The sequence below is a fragment of the Macaca fascicularis genome, chromosome 7 (genome assembly GCF_037993035.2).
Source record: "Macaca fascicularis isolate 582-1 chromosome 7, T2T-MFA8v1.1".
Taxonomy (NCBI): Eukaryota; Metazoa; Chordata; class Mammalia; order Primates; family Cercopithecidae; genus Macaca; species Macaca fascicularis.
In genome coordinates, this window is record NC_088381.1 from 146,137,822 (window position 1) to 146,154,181 (window position 16,360).

General features: G+C 47.0%; 1 protein-coding gene across 44 annotated transcripts in view; it reads left to right on the forward strand.

The window, feature by feature from the left end:
• Positions 1-4,160: 4,160 nt before the first annotated feature.
• Positions 4,161-16,360, forward strand: part of NRXN3 (neurexin 3) — a 1,719,470-nt gene continuing 1,707,270 nt past the window's right edge. For 43 of the 44 annotated variants that reach the window (XR_010588584.2, XR_010588585.2, XR_010588583.2 and 40 more), the window contains exon 1: positions 4,161-4,462. The gene's annotated coding sequence lies outside the window, so the exon portion shown is untranslated. Of the gene's footprint in view, positions 4,463-6,414; positions 6,475-16,360 lie in introns of those variants that run through there. The other variant, XM_065549144.2, reaches the window with a different exon arrangement.

The window sequence follows — 16,360 nt, forward strand, 5'->3', positions numbered from 1 at the left end:
CTAAAAATCCAAGCTTATGGGGCAGGTTGGGAGCCTGGAGGGTTTGACTCAATTGAAGTGCTAGCTGAGGGACTAGAAGAACTCTCTAATGCTTGATTTCTAGTGACTTGGTCTTGGCTGGAGAAGACTGATGCTCCCAGGTTTGCTCGGGGTCAAGTAGTGGGAACTTAGACAGAAACACTCATTTAATGGATGAGGAAACTGAGCCATGGACTGTAATTTTTTTCCCCAAACGTTATTGAAAGAATGAGTAAATAAAAGAAGGAACCTATGTAATGAGGCTAAAAATGTCCCAGAGAAAGCAACCCTTGGAATTCACATGCTAAGAGTCATTAGGGTGGCAGGAACAGATATGCCAAGTCTTTTTATGCAGAATTCTGATTTTATAGGCATAGTCTTATTTATAAATGTGCAATTGCATGTATTTCAATACATAACATAATAAAACCAAGTTGCTGTGAGGATTAAATGAGATAATGCATTAGTGCATGCCAAATGCCTAACTTAGTACCTGGCAGGTGGTAAAAGTCCTGATAATCAAGGCTGGTAGCTGGTATGCCTTGGTCAGGCCAAACCAGTTGCTGTTGGTCACCTTCCAATCTGATTGGTTGCTAACTGGACCATCTTAGATATTAAATATTTTAAATTCCACTCTGATAATAATGACCAGTACTCTCCATTGTGGACTTCCCACGTGCCATTTACTATTGTCGGTGCTTTTGATACAATTCTCCAAGGAAGCATTTGATACCATTATCATTCCCGTTTTATAGATGAGAAAGTGGAGGCTCGAGATGTTAGAAATTTGGCTGAGGTCTCATGGCCAAAAAATGGTGGAGCTGGGATTTGAACCCAGATGTCCTGTTTGCAGAGCCTTGGGATCTTAACGACAATGCTTCTAAGTAGAGGGTTGGCAGGGGGAAACTTGTGGTAGTTGTTATTATTATTGTTATTATCACTGTAGTAACTTTTCTTTCAGAATGCCATGGGCAATGTACCCTTTTGATTGGTAGTGAAATTTTTTCTTGCTACATGCTGAAAGCACTGGTCTCGCACATTTGAGAAAAGCTGAAACAGTCCCTGGTCTGTTCTGTCCCTGAACTGAGTGACGATGGGGCCCCACAATCGAATCAAAGGAAGGAGGGTAGGCCTGCGAGGGAACCTTCTAACTTAATGACCTCTGATCATGGCCCTCCTTATCCCAGGACAGAGATGAGAGCTGAGAAGGCCTAGAGTCTCTGAGGGCTTCAGTTGTACCCATTGAGTCCTCCCTTAAAAAATAAAAATTAGTACTATTGCTGACATGGCACCATCATTTGGGCAAACACCTGATATTGCTTTTTGCTTATGGTTGCATTACGTGTCTGCAAGGAGACCTGTCTTATTCTCTTTGATGTTGTCTTTCCCTGCTATTTTGTACATAACCATCTTCACAAATTTGGAGCTATCTGGGGAATGCTGGATCACTAGAATGAGCCGAGTGGTAGTTAACTAAAATGGTATGGAGGAATGAGACAAAATGAGCCCACAGATTTCATGATAAAAGGCACACTAAAAGAATACACTGGAGTAATTGAAAGATAAATAACATTTAAAAAGCCTAAGAAAGTACAAAACAGAATAAAATGATAATAAAAATATATTCAAAATATACAAGTTAAAGTAGGTTAGAAATCAAAGGGGGTAAAAAGAAGTAAATAATAGTGACTACAGTGATACCGTAAATAATAAGCTAAATTATTAAAAGAGATATAATAACTTGAAATAAAGGAATGCCAACTATAGGGGGCAGTCCACAGTTAGTAATCCCATGCAGGGGCAAATGCAGACCTGTGGGCTGGGGTAGTGAACATCTGTTGAGTACTTCTGTGGGGCAGGCGTCCTATGAGTATTTTATTAGTTGTTTCTCAGAACAACTCTATGAAGTAAGTACAGGTGACCTCCATTTTATAGGATGCTAAGACTTGTAGAGGGTAAAGACAGTTATTCAAATCACAAGGAATTTAGGTGGCCCAGATGGGATTGGAATCCAGGTATGTCCCTTAACCTCTAGGCTGTTCTGCAGACACACTTCTCACAGGGATGTCCTTCCTAGGCTGGTGTTTGCCACAGGAATCCCATGGGCACTGACATCTGCAGGGCGCTGAGTCCTCAGGCTCTCCCTTGAGGCTTCTGCCCTCTCATCCCTTAGGTCCTTCAGGTCTCTTCCTGCTGCCCCCAAAATGAGTGTACAGTTTCCCTGGCTGTTCCTGATGTCCTGCTGCATTATGGCGGCTCCTTTACATGATTCTTCCCCCAGGAACTCCTGACATCTAGGGCAATCCCACGCACTGTGCCTTCTGAACTTCCCTTCCACATTCTGTGAACAAATTTGGTGCAGAGCCTTCCAGGAAGGCCAGGTAAGGAGGATATGGAACCGCTGGCCAGGGAAGTTCAGGTCTAGAGTAAATAGGTGGGAGATCAGATGTCATATAAAATTAATCCATGAAGGCATGTTTGTTTGTATTCCTAAAACTGCTGGATACTGTGGAGGTGTTGAAGGTTGGAGACCCGAAGACACTTAAGAAAATGAGATTGTGATCTGAAAGGTAAAACAGACTGAAAAGTAGGCTAGTAATGATGGAAGTACATGTGTCTGTCTAGTCCCAGCCTAGACGCCACTTTAGTCCACCAAGCTTGTCTTGATATCCCCCACCTCCAAATCAAAATTAATCACTTGTTTATCAACAGTCCCATAGACTTTCCTTTACATTGCTCTCATGATTATTTTCCCCTTGTTTTATAGAAACACATTTCTGTCCTCCTCCAATGCTTACTGGAGTCCTTGGGGTTCCGACCTTGATAGATTCATTTTATTTCTCATGAGCATGATGCCGGATACATGTGCTATTAAAGTTTGCCGGGTCGGGAAAGTGCTAGGATGCTACAAGGATGTCCAGTAAAAGTCAGAAATATAAGAACTACCATCCTTGGCCAGGAGGCAATCGAGTACTGTGGCTAAGCAGGCAGGCTCTGGAGTTGGATAGACTTGAGTTCAAATTCATTCTCAGCAGCTTCCAGCTGTGTGACCTCGGGCAACCTCTCTAAAGCATCAATTTTTAAGACTGTGAAATGGACTGCAACTGTCAAACAGCACAAACCTTGCTGGACTGAATGAGATGAACCACGTGATGGCGTATGGTAAGTGCTCGACGGCTATTAGTGGATTGGTGCTGGTCCAAGGGAAGGCATGCCAGTGCAGCCCTTAAAAAGGGAGCTGGAGAAGAAAGGAGTTTGGGGCTGCATTTTCACATGAGGTGCCAGGGCCTGATGCTGAGCAAAACCTTGGTATTAGGTGCCACCGACTGTCATCTCTCGTTTAGGTTTGACTGGGGAAACGTTTCCACAGACATGAACTAGTTTGTCAAGGCTGGCAGTGGATTTTCAAGGGTTTAGGGGTGCGGTGGAATTGTCTAGGCTCAGAGCTCGGAGTGCAAGCCACAAAACAGAGCCATCTTCCTGAGTCACCAAAACACTTGATTCGGGCCTCTGACTCTTAGCTGGCAGCCCCTTAGGATAGGATGGGCTGTGCCTGGGTCTGTCTTTGCTGCTAGGGGCTCTGAGAGAGGAAGCCCCATTTGTCACTTTAATTTTTATGTTCCCAGCCCCTTGCACTATGCCACATCCTAAGCAGGCATTCAAAGTGCTTGTTGAAGGAATAGATTTGTGTCCTAGTTACAGCCCTGACCTCCACTAGATGCTCAAGGATTGCCCTGATTTTGCAAGGAAGAGCAACTACTCAGGGAAACCGAGGCACACTTGTAGGTTAGAGTCCCTCAGTCTGCAAGGAGACACACACATCCTCAGCAGTGGGAAGTGGTTTGGTCTGCTGAAACTGTAAATGAGAATTTTGTCTTTATATTAATTCCTGCTCCAGTTCTAGGGAAGAACTCTACTCTCAGGCTGGAGTAAGAAGAGGACTGAGCTCAGACACTGCCTCTTAGTTGTGGGGGCTACAGACTGCCCCTCCCTGATGATATCTTCTCAGCTGTTTGCAAAACAGTCAGGGAGGAGGTGAAGCACTGAGCCAGGCGGCCTGACTGTCTCTTTAAATGCTGGGGTCTGTGTGGGAGAGGGAGGGGCCGGCTCTGGAGTGCGTGAAATTCCTGGGCTCCTCCGGCAGTCTCAGGCTCAGCGCTCAGCCCTACACATCGCCTCTTGCATGCAACTCACTGAGAGGGAGAGGTAACCTGTCCTCCCCTCTCTCAGCCTCGGCATCTCCAGCCACCAAGGACCTGCGCTTCGCACCTCCAACAACCCCTCCCTTCTTCCCTGCCACTCCCTCCCAGAGAGAGAGGAAAAGGAGAGAGAAAGATTCTGGAATTTGAACCTCCCCAAAGAGGAAACAAACCCGGCAAACTCAGTTGATTAAACATCAAACAGACATACAGACAGATCCCAAATCTTCTGTTCAACTGGAAAGGTAAGGTTTGCGGGGAAAAGAAGGCAGTCAGGGTATGAAACAACTCAAGGTTCTTGTCCGTTCTAGGAAGAGGTTGCTCCTGAGAGGGTAGAAGTTTTCAGTTGGGAGCGACCAACCTAGATTTTTTTTTTTTTTTTTTTGAATGCTGTATCCGTGAGCCTTGGCTGACTGTGGAAATGGCTTTTCAACTGCCTTTCTTTTCCTTCAGTTTCGCCTGGAAGTTGGGTCCTTTTCCTCCAGATGTTGGAAAAGTCAGAGAATGTTTTAGATTTTTATCTTTTTTTTTTTTTGAGTATTTCTCCTATTTGCTTGAATTGTTAGTCTGAAATGATGTGTGCTCATCACTTCATTTTGGGCAGCTACTTTTTTTTTGACATTTTGTAACCACTTCCCCCCTCATTTATTCATTTATTTATTTGGGCTGGTTAAAATGAGAAAGAGAAGGGACACTCTGAGGATCACAAGAAAACAAAATTGAATTGAGACAGGGATTTCCCTAGCTGTTGAGGAACTGAGGTGTATGTGAGAGTGTGTGCTTTTTTTTTTGAGGGGGTGTGAGGAGGTGGTTCTAGAGTCTAAAAATTCAGGTTGGACTCCTGTCTTATGAAAGTGGGCATACTTGGAGAAGGTGAAAAGGGAGTGTGTGTGAGTGTGTGTGTGTGTGTGTGTGCGCGGGTATGTGCTCCTGTTTGGATCCGTTACAAGGGAATCTTCCTCCACTGCCTTCCATTTGTTTATATTAATGATTTAGTAGCAGGCTTGCCTGAAAACTTCCACCCTGTGTAAGCACTGTGGGTTTTGCAAGCTCTCAGTGACCTTAAAGCCTGGTTCGATGTATTGTTTTTTCCAGGCATTGTGCTGTACCCAGAGTTTCAGCTCTTTCCCTCTTTCTTTTTTAACCACAAAACTTAACTGCTTTAGAAACATCAGCCTGATGACAAGGAAAAAAATGTGTCCCCCCACCCCCCATCCCTTCTTAGGCCAGTGATGTAATACCAACCTAAGGGCTCGACTGCTTTGCAGGTGACTTACCCTGTGATTACTTGTTAAAAAAAATAAAATTTTCCCTTCCTCCATTAAATGCCTGCCTCTTTTAATTTGGATGTAGAAATATCATCATGCAATGAGAACATCATATTTTTGCTAACCATTATTGGGGTGTAGGTAAAGTAGGGTTCCTCTTTTTCTGATCTTTATTTTTAATACTTTCTTTCTAATGCGAAGGTCAGAGATCATTGAGAGCTAGCTTAGGATGGAGCAAGACAGAGTCAGGGCAAATAAGAGAGCTGGTAGGACAAGAGCTGTCTTCTCCCCGCTTCCTTCGGTTCCCGCTTTGGGGAGATAGTTTTTCTTTTACCACTACAAGCCACCCCAACATTCTTCTTTCTTTCTCTCTGCTGGGTCCTGTGGATGGCCCTGGGAGGGAGAGGGGACACTCCTTGTCACACCTGGAGGACAGTGTAGTTTTGGGGGTCAGATGACCGTTTGCCTTTGTGATGAAGGTTCCAGTGGAAATTTGAACTCCCAGCACACTGGGTGACTTGGTACCCAGGATAGTCTATCTGGGGGCACCTGGAGGTTAGTCTGGGGAGCCTGGAGAACTAGCTCTTTATTAATTTGCCGTTCTGGGTAGAGCCTTCCTTCATCGTTCAAGGGCTTCTGCGTCGCCTTTCAAGTTAAAATGGTCCCGCTGGTTATGATGGGCAAGTTTACCTAAGGGCTACTGGGTATGTGGCGGAAGGATGGAGGGGAGTGAGAGGAGGCAAGGCTGGTATTTATTTTTTAGTCTTCGGGCTTAATCTGCCTAAGTCATATGGGGCAAACGATATTTCAGAAGGGTGCTGGTTGTGCAGATATTCCTATTGTTTGATTTTTTTTTTTTTTTTTTTTTGTTATTGGGGAGTGGAGTAAGGGCTCTTGGCCCATTTTCTGCAGCCTGGGGTTCATCCTGCGAGTCAGTCTTCCTTCTGGAAGAGGGGGAAAAGGCTGGACGCTGGAAGTTCGCTATTAAAGTGAGCAACAGGGCTGGGTTTATTTTTTAAAAACAACCGGACTGTGCGAATGCCCTTTTCTGGAGCTTTCCGGCCCTTTCTAGTGAAATGATAATTTTAAAAAATTGCTTCTTGAGAAGAGAAGGGGGCAGAAATTAAAGGGATTCTAGATTTTGAGAGACAACTACGTCTTTGCTTCTCTGGTAGTTCCCTATTATTAATTATTGGGGATTTGACGGGGCTCTGGCCTCCGTTTTTGTTGATTTCATTTTAGTGCTGCGTTTCTCCTGACTATGTTGATGATTTGCTGCTTATATAAGGGAAAGGATGTATTGAGGTGGACTGATGCTTGGGGTTTTGAGATCGGCTCCTGAGATTGGGTGGCGGTTGGTGTGTTTGTCGATGTGCATGGTAGGAAGGTCTTTTCTTTTGGGTGGTAGGGGACGAGGGAATGGTGGGAGAACGGTAGATGAGATGCTACAGCAAACGGGGACGTGAGGGGAGACGGAGGTGAGGTCGGAAGTCACCGGTTTGCAGAATTTCTATTCTGCACCCCCCTTTCTCTCGCTCCTGGAAAAAAAAATCCATTATCTATAAAAACACATTATTCTTCAATTGGCCTTTTAGAGAAAAAAAGAGAGAGGGAAGGGAGGGGTTAATTTGGTGAGGGGGCTTGGTTGTAATTAGCCCACTGCTGCAAAACCGAGATACAGAAATCCATCAGCACCAGCTTTGGGGGCACGGAGAGGCAGCGGAGAGATGGGGGACGGGTTGTCAGTCTTGGATGAACAGTGGAGCGGTCGGGTTGGCGTTTGGGTATTGTGTGTGTTTGTGTCTCTGTGTGTGTGTGTGTGAAATTTTTTCCACCCCACCACCAATTTCCTCCTCCATCCTCCCCCAATTCTGCCATGATCTTGCCTTCTATTTCCACATACTGCTCTCCCCACCCTAGGCGCACCCCCCTCTTCCTCCAGCCCTTTCCATCTTCATGAAAAAATTCTGATACTGATGGCTCTGCGGCTCTTTTTTCCCTTTTTCTTTGCTTTTTTTTTTTCTTTTTTTTTTTGCAACACAACAGTGGTGCGATGGCCTTTCCTACATGCCACACGGATGCAGCCTTCTGATAGGAGGGCAAAGTCGGCACATCCACACACACACTGGCACACGCTCTTGCACACACATTCTCTGTCACATACACAGGCGCTGAGGGCTTCATTTTGCTTGGTTTCATTCCCCTTAGCCTCTTTCCCCACTCTACCTCCACCATGGCTCCTTCCCCCCATCTTTGCATGGGGACTGCGGTCACGTTAGAGCCTCTTTTCCTCTCCGCCACCACTGTCTTCTTTCTTCTCGCCATTATTCTTTCCCTAAAGCTGTCGTGTGTCGCAGTTCATGGGATTAGCATGTTGGAGAGTCTTTGTGGCAGGGGACCTCACAAGCAGGGGATTGGAATGGGGGTAGATGACATTAATAATTTTTTTTGACCAAATAAGCACCCAGTGATAATGATCCAATTTAACCATCCATGAAATATATGTTTGCGGTATATTGGAGGAAGGTTATGTGGGGGAGGCAGAGTCTGACTGGGTTACCTCCGGGGAGATTTGATGCCTGGACAGTAGAGCCACGGCCCCCTCCCCCGTACACATGTGTACGCTCTCTCACACACACCAACTAGCACAGCTCTGATCAGTGGGCTGTGTCGAACCAGAGGGCACTGCAGAATATCCCAGAGAGTTGTGATGGTTAGTTGGGAGGATGGAACAATGTCTTTGTCGGACCCAGCTCTCCTCTCTACAGATGATGCTGGGTCTTGAAATTCTTGGTGGCCTTTGTGTTGGTTTATGAGTGGGGACTGGAAGGGTGTTTGTGTTTTGTCAAGCACCGGTGTGCCTCCAATTGGACAACATAGGATTGTCAACACTGTGCGTGTGGTTCAAGCAGGAGGCTGCGTGCCTCTTTGTGTGGTGTGGCTGTGTTTGTTGGATATGTGTGTATCCAGCATCATATGGTGGCTCTGGACAGGTGTGGTAGTGACAGGGAAGGAGGCTTCCCTTCCCTCACTTGGGGGAGGAAGGCAAGAAGCAGGGGTGGTCAGTGGGGGAGAGTCCTCAAGGTAGTTGAGAGGAGGGTAGAGGGGAAGAAACTGCTCCTGCCTCCAGCAGGAAGCCTCAAGTGAGATCCGCACGTCCACCAAGCGAACCCGTGGGTGGGTGGCTCATGGATGACTGGTGGGCGGATACAGATTGAAGGGGGAGAAGGGGATGAGGTGGGTGAAATTGAGGGTTTTCCTTGCTGCCTTGCCAGAGCCTGGGGCTGAGCTCGGGAGGATGGTCCTGCTCCCCTGGCATCAGCCACCTCTTGGGCAGCTCGGCCTTGTTGGAGGCTGCAGCCTGAAGGAGCTGAAATCACCCTCGGCTGTGAGAGCAGCCCAGCCCCTGTTTTCTCCTGGGCTCTGGCTGCCTTAACTACCAGACGCCATTTTCCCTTCTTCAGCTGAAGGTGTGTCCCTCTTTATTGGCAATTATAAGTGAAATTGGAAAACATTTTGCCTAAAAGAAAAACAAAATCCTCAGAGCAAAATGCTGATTGTCTTACCTTTCCAGCATCCCTCTCCCTTCTTGGGGCTGACCCTGAGGAGTTAGGGAGACAGGGTTACGTCATTGCCAGAGAAAGGGGATAAACGGGGAGTAGGACGCCTTGGGGGAAAATTATTGTGCCCAATGCAGAGAAGAGATTGCTCTTGGTATCCCCCGGCCGTGTTCTCCTTACATGACCCCTCAGGTGTGGATGGGAGACTTGTTAAAGAAGCAGTATTCCTTCTAAAACCTCACTGCCTAGAAATGTGCCGGCCGCTGTGTCTGTTCCTGCTGTGGGCTGGGACCTGCTGGGGGAAGAATGGTTGCGCTGCAGCTCTGAGCCTTGAGGGCCAGCTCTGTTGCTCTGAGGATGAAGCAAGTGCGGTGTTGTGGCTGGGGGAGCCACAGGTGGCCATACTGGGCTCGGGGCAGGGTGGCCATGCTAAGCTCGGGGCAGGGACTATGCATGGGGCCCACTCCCAGCCCTTTCCTGCAGGTTGTTCCTCAAATTATACTCCTCAGAGAGACCTTTCCTGACCAGCTTTCTAAAATAGTCCCCTTACCCCAACCCCCTGGCTGCTTTCCAGCCCATGACACTGTCTTTAATTTTAACTGGTTAATCATCACTTAATAGTGTATTATACTATGATATATTGAAACATTTAAGATGGATCTTGTCTCTTTATCCCTCTAGAATGCAAGCTCTGAGAGGTCAAGGACTTTGTGTTCATTGTGGTGTTCCCAGTGCATAGTGCATTTCCTGACACATAGTAGGTGCTCAATAAATGTTTGTCGATTGGAGGAAAGAACCACATGGGTTTAGTATTGGAGTTTTCTTCTCTAGCACTTGGCGCCTGTCTTCTGGGAAGGCTGGACTTTACCGCTGGTTGTCTTAGCCCTGCCTGAATGTCTAGATCTGCTGGAGGAATTGCAACATGCTGAACTTCAGTAGAGTTTAGTAGAAAGGGCTTCTCTATCCCTGGCTCAGATGGCTCTGCCTCCTTTGAGATCCCTCTAATATTAGTAATCACTGTTCTCATCATCACCGTAGTAGTAGTAATAGTCGTGATATAGCTGTCATTTCTGCAGTAGTTACTACATACAAAGTTCTCTTCCAACTTTTTTTTTTTTTTTTTACAATCAGTATCTCATTTAATTCTCCAAACAACTCAATGCAGTATACTATTATGACCTGAGGAGACTGAGACTTAAAGTTACCTAATAAAATGACAGATTGAGGATTTGAATTCAGATCTGTCTCATGCCAGAGCCCAAGCATGAGACCCTTATGTTAGAGGGTTAGAGGAAAAAGGGAGATGAATCATCTGTCATCTTATTAAGTGCCTTCAAGTACAAATGACAAGATGGAGGCCCAGAGAGACCACATGGCTTTTCCAAAGTTATGCACCATGTTTGATGCAGAGACAAAACTAGAATCGAGGTTTCCTGCCAGGGTAGGGCGCTTTCTACTCCATCATGCCGCCTCGTGGGCTGTGGGCCCTTTTCCAAGGGCATTGCAGCTGCTGCTGTGGTGGCTGCCTGGGGTGCTGTCTTAGTTCTCCTTCTTCAGAGGGGAGTGAGGTCTTGGTGGGGCAGGTGGGTGGTAGGTGTGTCTCCAAGGAAGGCACACCTGCAGAGCTACAGGTCAGGGTCTCATGGCTCAAAGAAGACTGGTGGGCTATGTTCCAACTGAGTGCTGGTTAAGGTTGTCCTCTGACCTTGCTAGGGGAGGAGAAACTGGAATGGAGGAGGAACCCCATTCTAGTGGGGTGCTCAAGGTTCTCAATCCCATGTAGCCCTGCCCATCAAGGGTACTTTCTGGTCCAGCAGAGGCTCCATTCAGAGATCCAAGCAGCTGGTATCTGGATGCTGATGACCCTGGGCGCCTGTTGCTTCTCCTAGACTGGCCTAGTCTTCTTTCTCGAGAAGGGAGGCATGAATCCAGACATTGGCCCCAGTGCACTTCATTTGTGTTTCCAGAGGCTGGTTGGGGAGCATGATGTCATACAATGTGGGTGAAGGCCTTCTACCAGTCTCTCTGTTCCACTCTAGGGTTGGCCTTGACCTTGAATGGGAGAAGCATTAGACATTCTAGACAAGTATGATTTTTTTTTTTTTTTAAGCAGGGGTAGGATGGGGCCAGAGCAAAGTGGATTCTGAGAAGCAAGGAAGTCTTACCTTTAGCCAAGACCTTGAAGCAGAGTGTGAAGACATTTCTGCATGACCTTGAGGTGGTGTAACCAGGTGCCCTGGTTTGGGGAGACAGTTCCTGTTTAGGCCTTTGTCCTAGTGTAATTAGTACTCTCAAAAGTGTCCTGGTTTGGATGATAAAATATATGGCCATCCTTCTTTGAGATGACATCACACACTTTCTCTTAAAGGAATAGAGAGAGGAAGGGGGCATACTAGAGAGAGAAATCCAATTTTAGGGCAGGAAGGTGCCCAGCTCTACTTTCACTTGCCCCCACTTTCTAAAGGATAAAAACCTGAATCTTCTGAGCATTCGTACTACCAACATGACTACTACTTCTCTCCCAACTACTCTTACTCCTATCCAAGTTCTAACCAGGCCCGACGGTGCTTAGCTTCTGAGATCAGATGAGATTGGGCATGTTCAGGGTGGTATGGCTGTAAACCCAACTACTCTTACTAAAGCTTCTTCTGGCCAACATTTGAGAACTGACTATGGGCCAGATACTATGCTAAGCACTTGACATGCATTATGTTACATAATCCTCCAACAATCCTGTGAGGTGGGTACTGTTATCATGTCTGTCTTACAGATAAAGTAACTGAGGTCTAAGGAGGTTAAGTAACATGTCCAAGGCCACTCGGGTCGGAAGTGAGGACATCATGATTCAAACCCAAAGGGCCTGACTCTGCTCTGAAGCCTCTGGTCTTAACCACTGTGCCATACCACCTCCATGGGCCTTAGAAACTTGATTCTAAGAGTGGTCCATTTGCCAGACAGTCAGCTCACTCCCAGCTCTGGGACTTGCTGAAGGTGCTGCTGTCAGTTAGAGGCATTTCAGGCTTAGGAAGAGAGGGCTGCTAGTTGTAGCACGGCTGCTTAGGAGTAGAGCTGCTGGTTGTCTTCTGCATGCCACTAAGGAAACTCTGTTTTCCAAGGTGTCCCCGTTAATGTTCTTCCTTGCTTCATGCACCTTGTCTGAGGAGGGAGTTGAGGTGGTTTGGGATGGTGATAGGTGGGCAGAAGGTAGAGAACCTGAAGCCCGTTGTCTCTGCTCTGCTCTGTGGCCCTAAACCTGCATGGGCCAGCCACACTCCCCATTTCCCCTGCAGTAGGGACTGGCCCTCAGCGTGAGATTTCTGTGACAGGACAGTTATCCAGCGCCCGCTGTGAGCAGAGCATCATGCTCTGCTACGTTTCGTTTAGGTGGGTAGTGTCCTCATTTATCTGTTGAGGAAACTGGTGATCAGAGGGCTTAAATCCCTTTTTTAGGATTACACAGTGAGATCCTGGGCCCACACTTGGGTCTGAATCCAGGGACTCTGCACCACCCTCCATCCTGAACCGTGGAGAAGAGGAGCTGGGAATTGGATCATCTAAACTGGGGGTAAAAGAGGAAATACTCTAGACAGAGGTCTCCCATCAGCTCCTGAGGTCTGGATAGGAACTCTGAGGATCATCATCCTTATCAGCCACCTCTGGGCCTGCCCCTACCCCACACCCACAGGGGAAGACACCTGCTGACCCCTGAGCTGGAGGGGTACTGGTTCTGGCCTGGAGAGAAGGAGGAGATGGGATCATGCACAGCCTCACTGGTGGAGGTGGGATGTTCAGAAGGAGTTACCTCCTTCCCCCATGGAGCAGGGACATGTGCACTGAAAACATCCCCCTACATCTGTGTCACGGGATAAAGGGTGGGAAGGGATGCCAGGTCTGCTGCCTAGATACAGGGAGGGAGGATGCACGGAGGGAATGAGCGGGATCCCTCAGGCTGGAGGATTCCAGGAAGAAAGAAGGAACTTTTTCTTGGTGGAGAGGCAGAGAATAGGAGAAGAACAGTTTACTGACTGAGGGGATGGTCTGCAGTCCCCAAGCTGAGCTGCATCAGCTTCATTGAAGTCCCACTGAAGACTGTGTTTATTTTTCCAATAATGTGTTAATTAAACATCGATTTCTGGGTGGAGGAAAGGGAATTGGATTGCCAGAGCTAAATGGAGTGAGGCAAATGGGGAGCGGATGAGAGGGGCCCCAAGCTGGAGTCAGCATTCTCCAGTGGCACCCCAGGAGGGTCGGAAGGGAACTAGGGCTGCCTCTTCCCCTGGCTCCAAATTTGGAATTGCCAGCTCTCCCAGAGCCTTCAGGAGGCACCTTTCCTACTTCTTGGGTGCCAGGGCAGGTGGAGAGGGCTCTTTGCTGAACCTCAGTTCAAGGAGGGAGGAACAATTATTCTCCACCTTCCTTAGCAACTTTGGTTTGTAGAGACTGTGTACCCAGTCTCGTGTTCAGCATGCGACATATATTTGCTCACTGTTTTTTTTTTTTTTTTTTTTTTTTTTTTAGATGGAGTCCTGCTCTCCAGGTTGGAGTGCAGTGGCTCGATCTTGGCCTACTGCAATCTTTGCCTCTAGGGTTCGAGGAATTCTGCCTCAGCCTCCCAAGAAGCTGGGATTCCAGGCATGTGCCACGACATGCAGCTAAATTTTTTTTGCATTTTTGGTAGAGACAGGGGTTCACCATGTTGGCCAGGTTGGTCTCGAACTCCTGACCTCAGGTGATCCACCTACCTTGGCCTCCCAAAGCGCTGGGATTATAGGCATGAGCCACTACACCAAGCTTGGTTTTTAAAATAAACATGGGGGAGGGCACTTTTATATTCCTACTTTGGAGATGCGGAAACAGGCTCAGAGAAGTAACAAGTTCAAGGTCAAAGAGTTGGCAAAGTTTCACAAGAAAACTCCTAGAGGAGTTGAAAATATCTGAGGTTGGAAGAACAGCCACCTAGAGTCCCAAGCTCCTTTAAAGGGAAAAAAAGAAAAAAAAAAGAAGCATCCAGTAGTAACAAAAAGAACCGTATGATATTTTCTCATTGGCTAAGATTGACCGAGCTGTGGACGCATTAAGTTAAGTGCTTTGCACATGAAGTTGGGAGGATTCAGTGAATAAGTGTTAGGTAATTATTCCCATTGTACAGGTGAGGAAAGTGGAGTTTGGGGAGGTTAACTATCTTGCCTGTGGTCCCAGAGTTGGTAAATGGTGGAGCTGAAATACATTTCTGTAAAAAGGATGTTGAGACCTCTTTCTGGCTGTGTTCTATTGTCCCATACACACTGAGGACATAGATACTGGCTCAGGAAGTCTCCCATGACTTTTAGGAAATAAAGACGTGGAGGTCTCAGGATGGACCCTCTGGCCAGATCCTGGGCCCCATAAATCCCAGGGTCTTGTAGTATAGACTCCATCATCCCTTCCTTTCTCAGCCCAGAGTAACTCAGGCCCAGCCTCTGGTTGAGAAAAGCCTGTTTTGGGGTGTTCGGGGTGGTTGGAGCTGGGTGATGAGTGAGTATAAGTTTGAGCTGTAGTTCTCAAACTTTGCTGCATATTGAAATCACCGTATTAAAATTATAAACCCATGCTGCACCTCACACCAACTAAATGAGACTCTTCAGGGGCAAGACCCTGTCCTCAGTGTATTTTAAAGCTTCCAGGTGATCCCACCAGGTTTGCTAACTGGTAGTTTGGAACAGCCTTTCCTGCAAAGCAGGTGTTGGGAGACTGGGCATCTCTTCCAGAGTTAGGTAAGTGTGGAGGTAATTGGTCACACACATGTAATATCCAGTGGGGCAATGCTTATAGTGTATTGATCAGTGTTCTTCTCATTAGAATAGCAGCTTTCAGACTTCGATATGCCTCGAAATGCCTAGGGAGTTTTTACAAAACGAGTAACTGCAGTCCCCACCTATAAAGCTAACTTAAAATTCTGAGGTGGGGCCCAGGAATCTGCAAGATAAGCAAGCACCTTCTGTGGCTAGGTGAGGTGGAGATCTCTAGGGGTAGCCTCCTTTGTTCCATGCACTTGTGAAATCCTCTCTCCTTGGAGGGGAGCGCAGGCTGAGGACATGGGTTGCCATGGTCATCTGTTGCTCTGTGAGGTTTGGTCTCCTTTGCTCAGGCCTGGCTGTCCATTGCTGACAAAGAAACCTGGTTTGCCTGGCCTGGGTCCCTGCTGCCCACTGCAGTGACTCTTGCTTAGTGCCTTGTGTGTGGGCAGCCCTCAGGGAGGAGAGGATGATCCCAACTTAGAAATTTGGCAGACTCCCTTCTCAGTTAAAAAAAAAAAATCAGAGTAAATCTCCGCACAACTTGAGTGTTCAGGAGCCTGTCAGCAGCAACCATCCTGAGTCTTCCCCCTGGGATTGGTGAAACAGCTACTTTGGGGCTCATTTTAAATTTTTTTTCTAAAGCTGTCAAAGGATAGAGGATAGTCAGAGACTCTCAGGGCTGGAAGGGACCTGGGTGATCACTGTGCCAGTGCTAATATTCTATTCACTTTTTCGTTCATTTGTTCATCCAGCAGATAGTTGTTAAACACCTATTAGATGCAGGCACTATACCAGGTGCTGGGAATACAGCCACTATCAAGAGAGACGTTTAGTTTATCCCTGATGGAACTTAAGCTTAGGTGGAAGGGCAAGCAGTAGACAACACAAGTAAGTCTATAATTGCACATTATGATGAGTGTTCTGAAGGCAAATACTGGGGGGCACTGAGAATTAGAGAGACCTAATTTAGAATGATGGGGCTGGGCGGGGGGACAATGATAGCTGAAATTCGTTGAGCACTCACTGTCTGCAGGCTTTGCTGTAAGGGCTTCACAAGTATCACCTCGTTTAATTTTCACAAAGAGTCTTGGAGAAGAACTAATGTTATTATCGTTGCCTTGTTACGGAAGAGGGAACTGATACATGGAGAGGTGCGCAGTCTAGAACTAAAACCAAAGCCTATGTGGCTCTCCTACCCTTAACATCCCACCGAGATGTTTTTGCTGAGAACTGAAGGACAGATGAGGGTCAGAAAAAAACAGAGAAATTAGGATAGTACTGATAATCCTGGCCATGTGTGGCGCTCTTAGATGCCAGGCACTGTGCAAAACACTTTATCAAAATTATCTTTTTTTTGAGACGGAGTTTCGCTCTTGTTGCCCAGGCTGGAATGCAATGGCGCAATCTCAGCTCACCGCAACCTCTGCCTGCTGGGTTCAAGTGATTCTCCTGCCTCAGCCTCCCGAATAGCTGGGATTACAGGTGTGTGCCACCAAGCCTGGCTAATTTATTTGTAGTTTGGTAGAGACGGGGTTTCT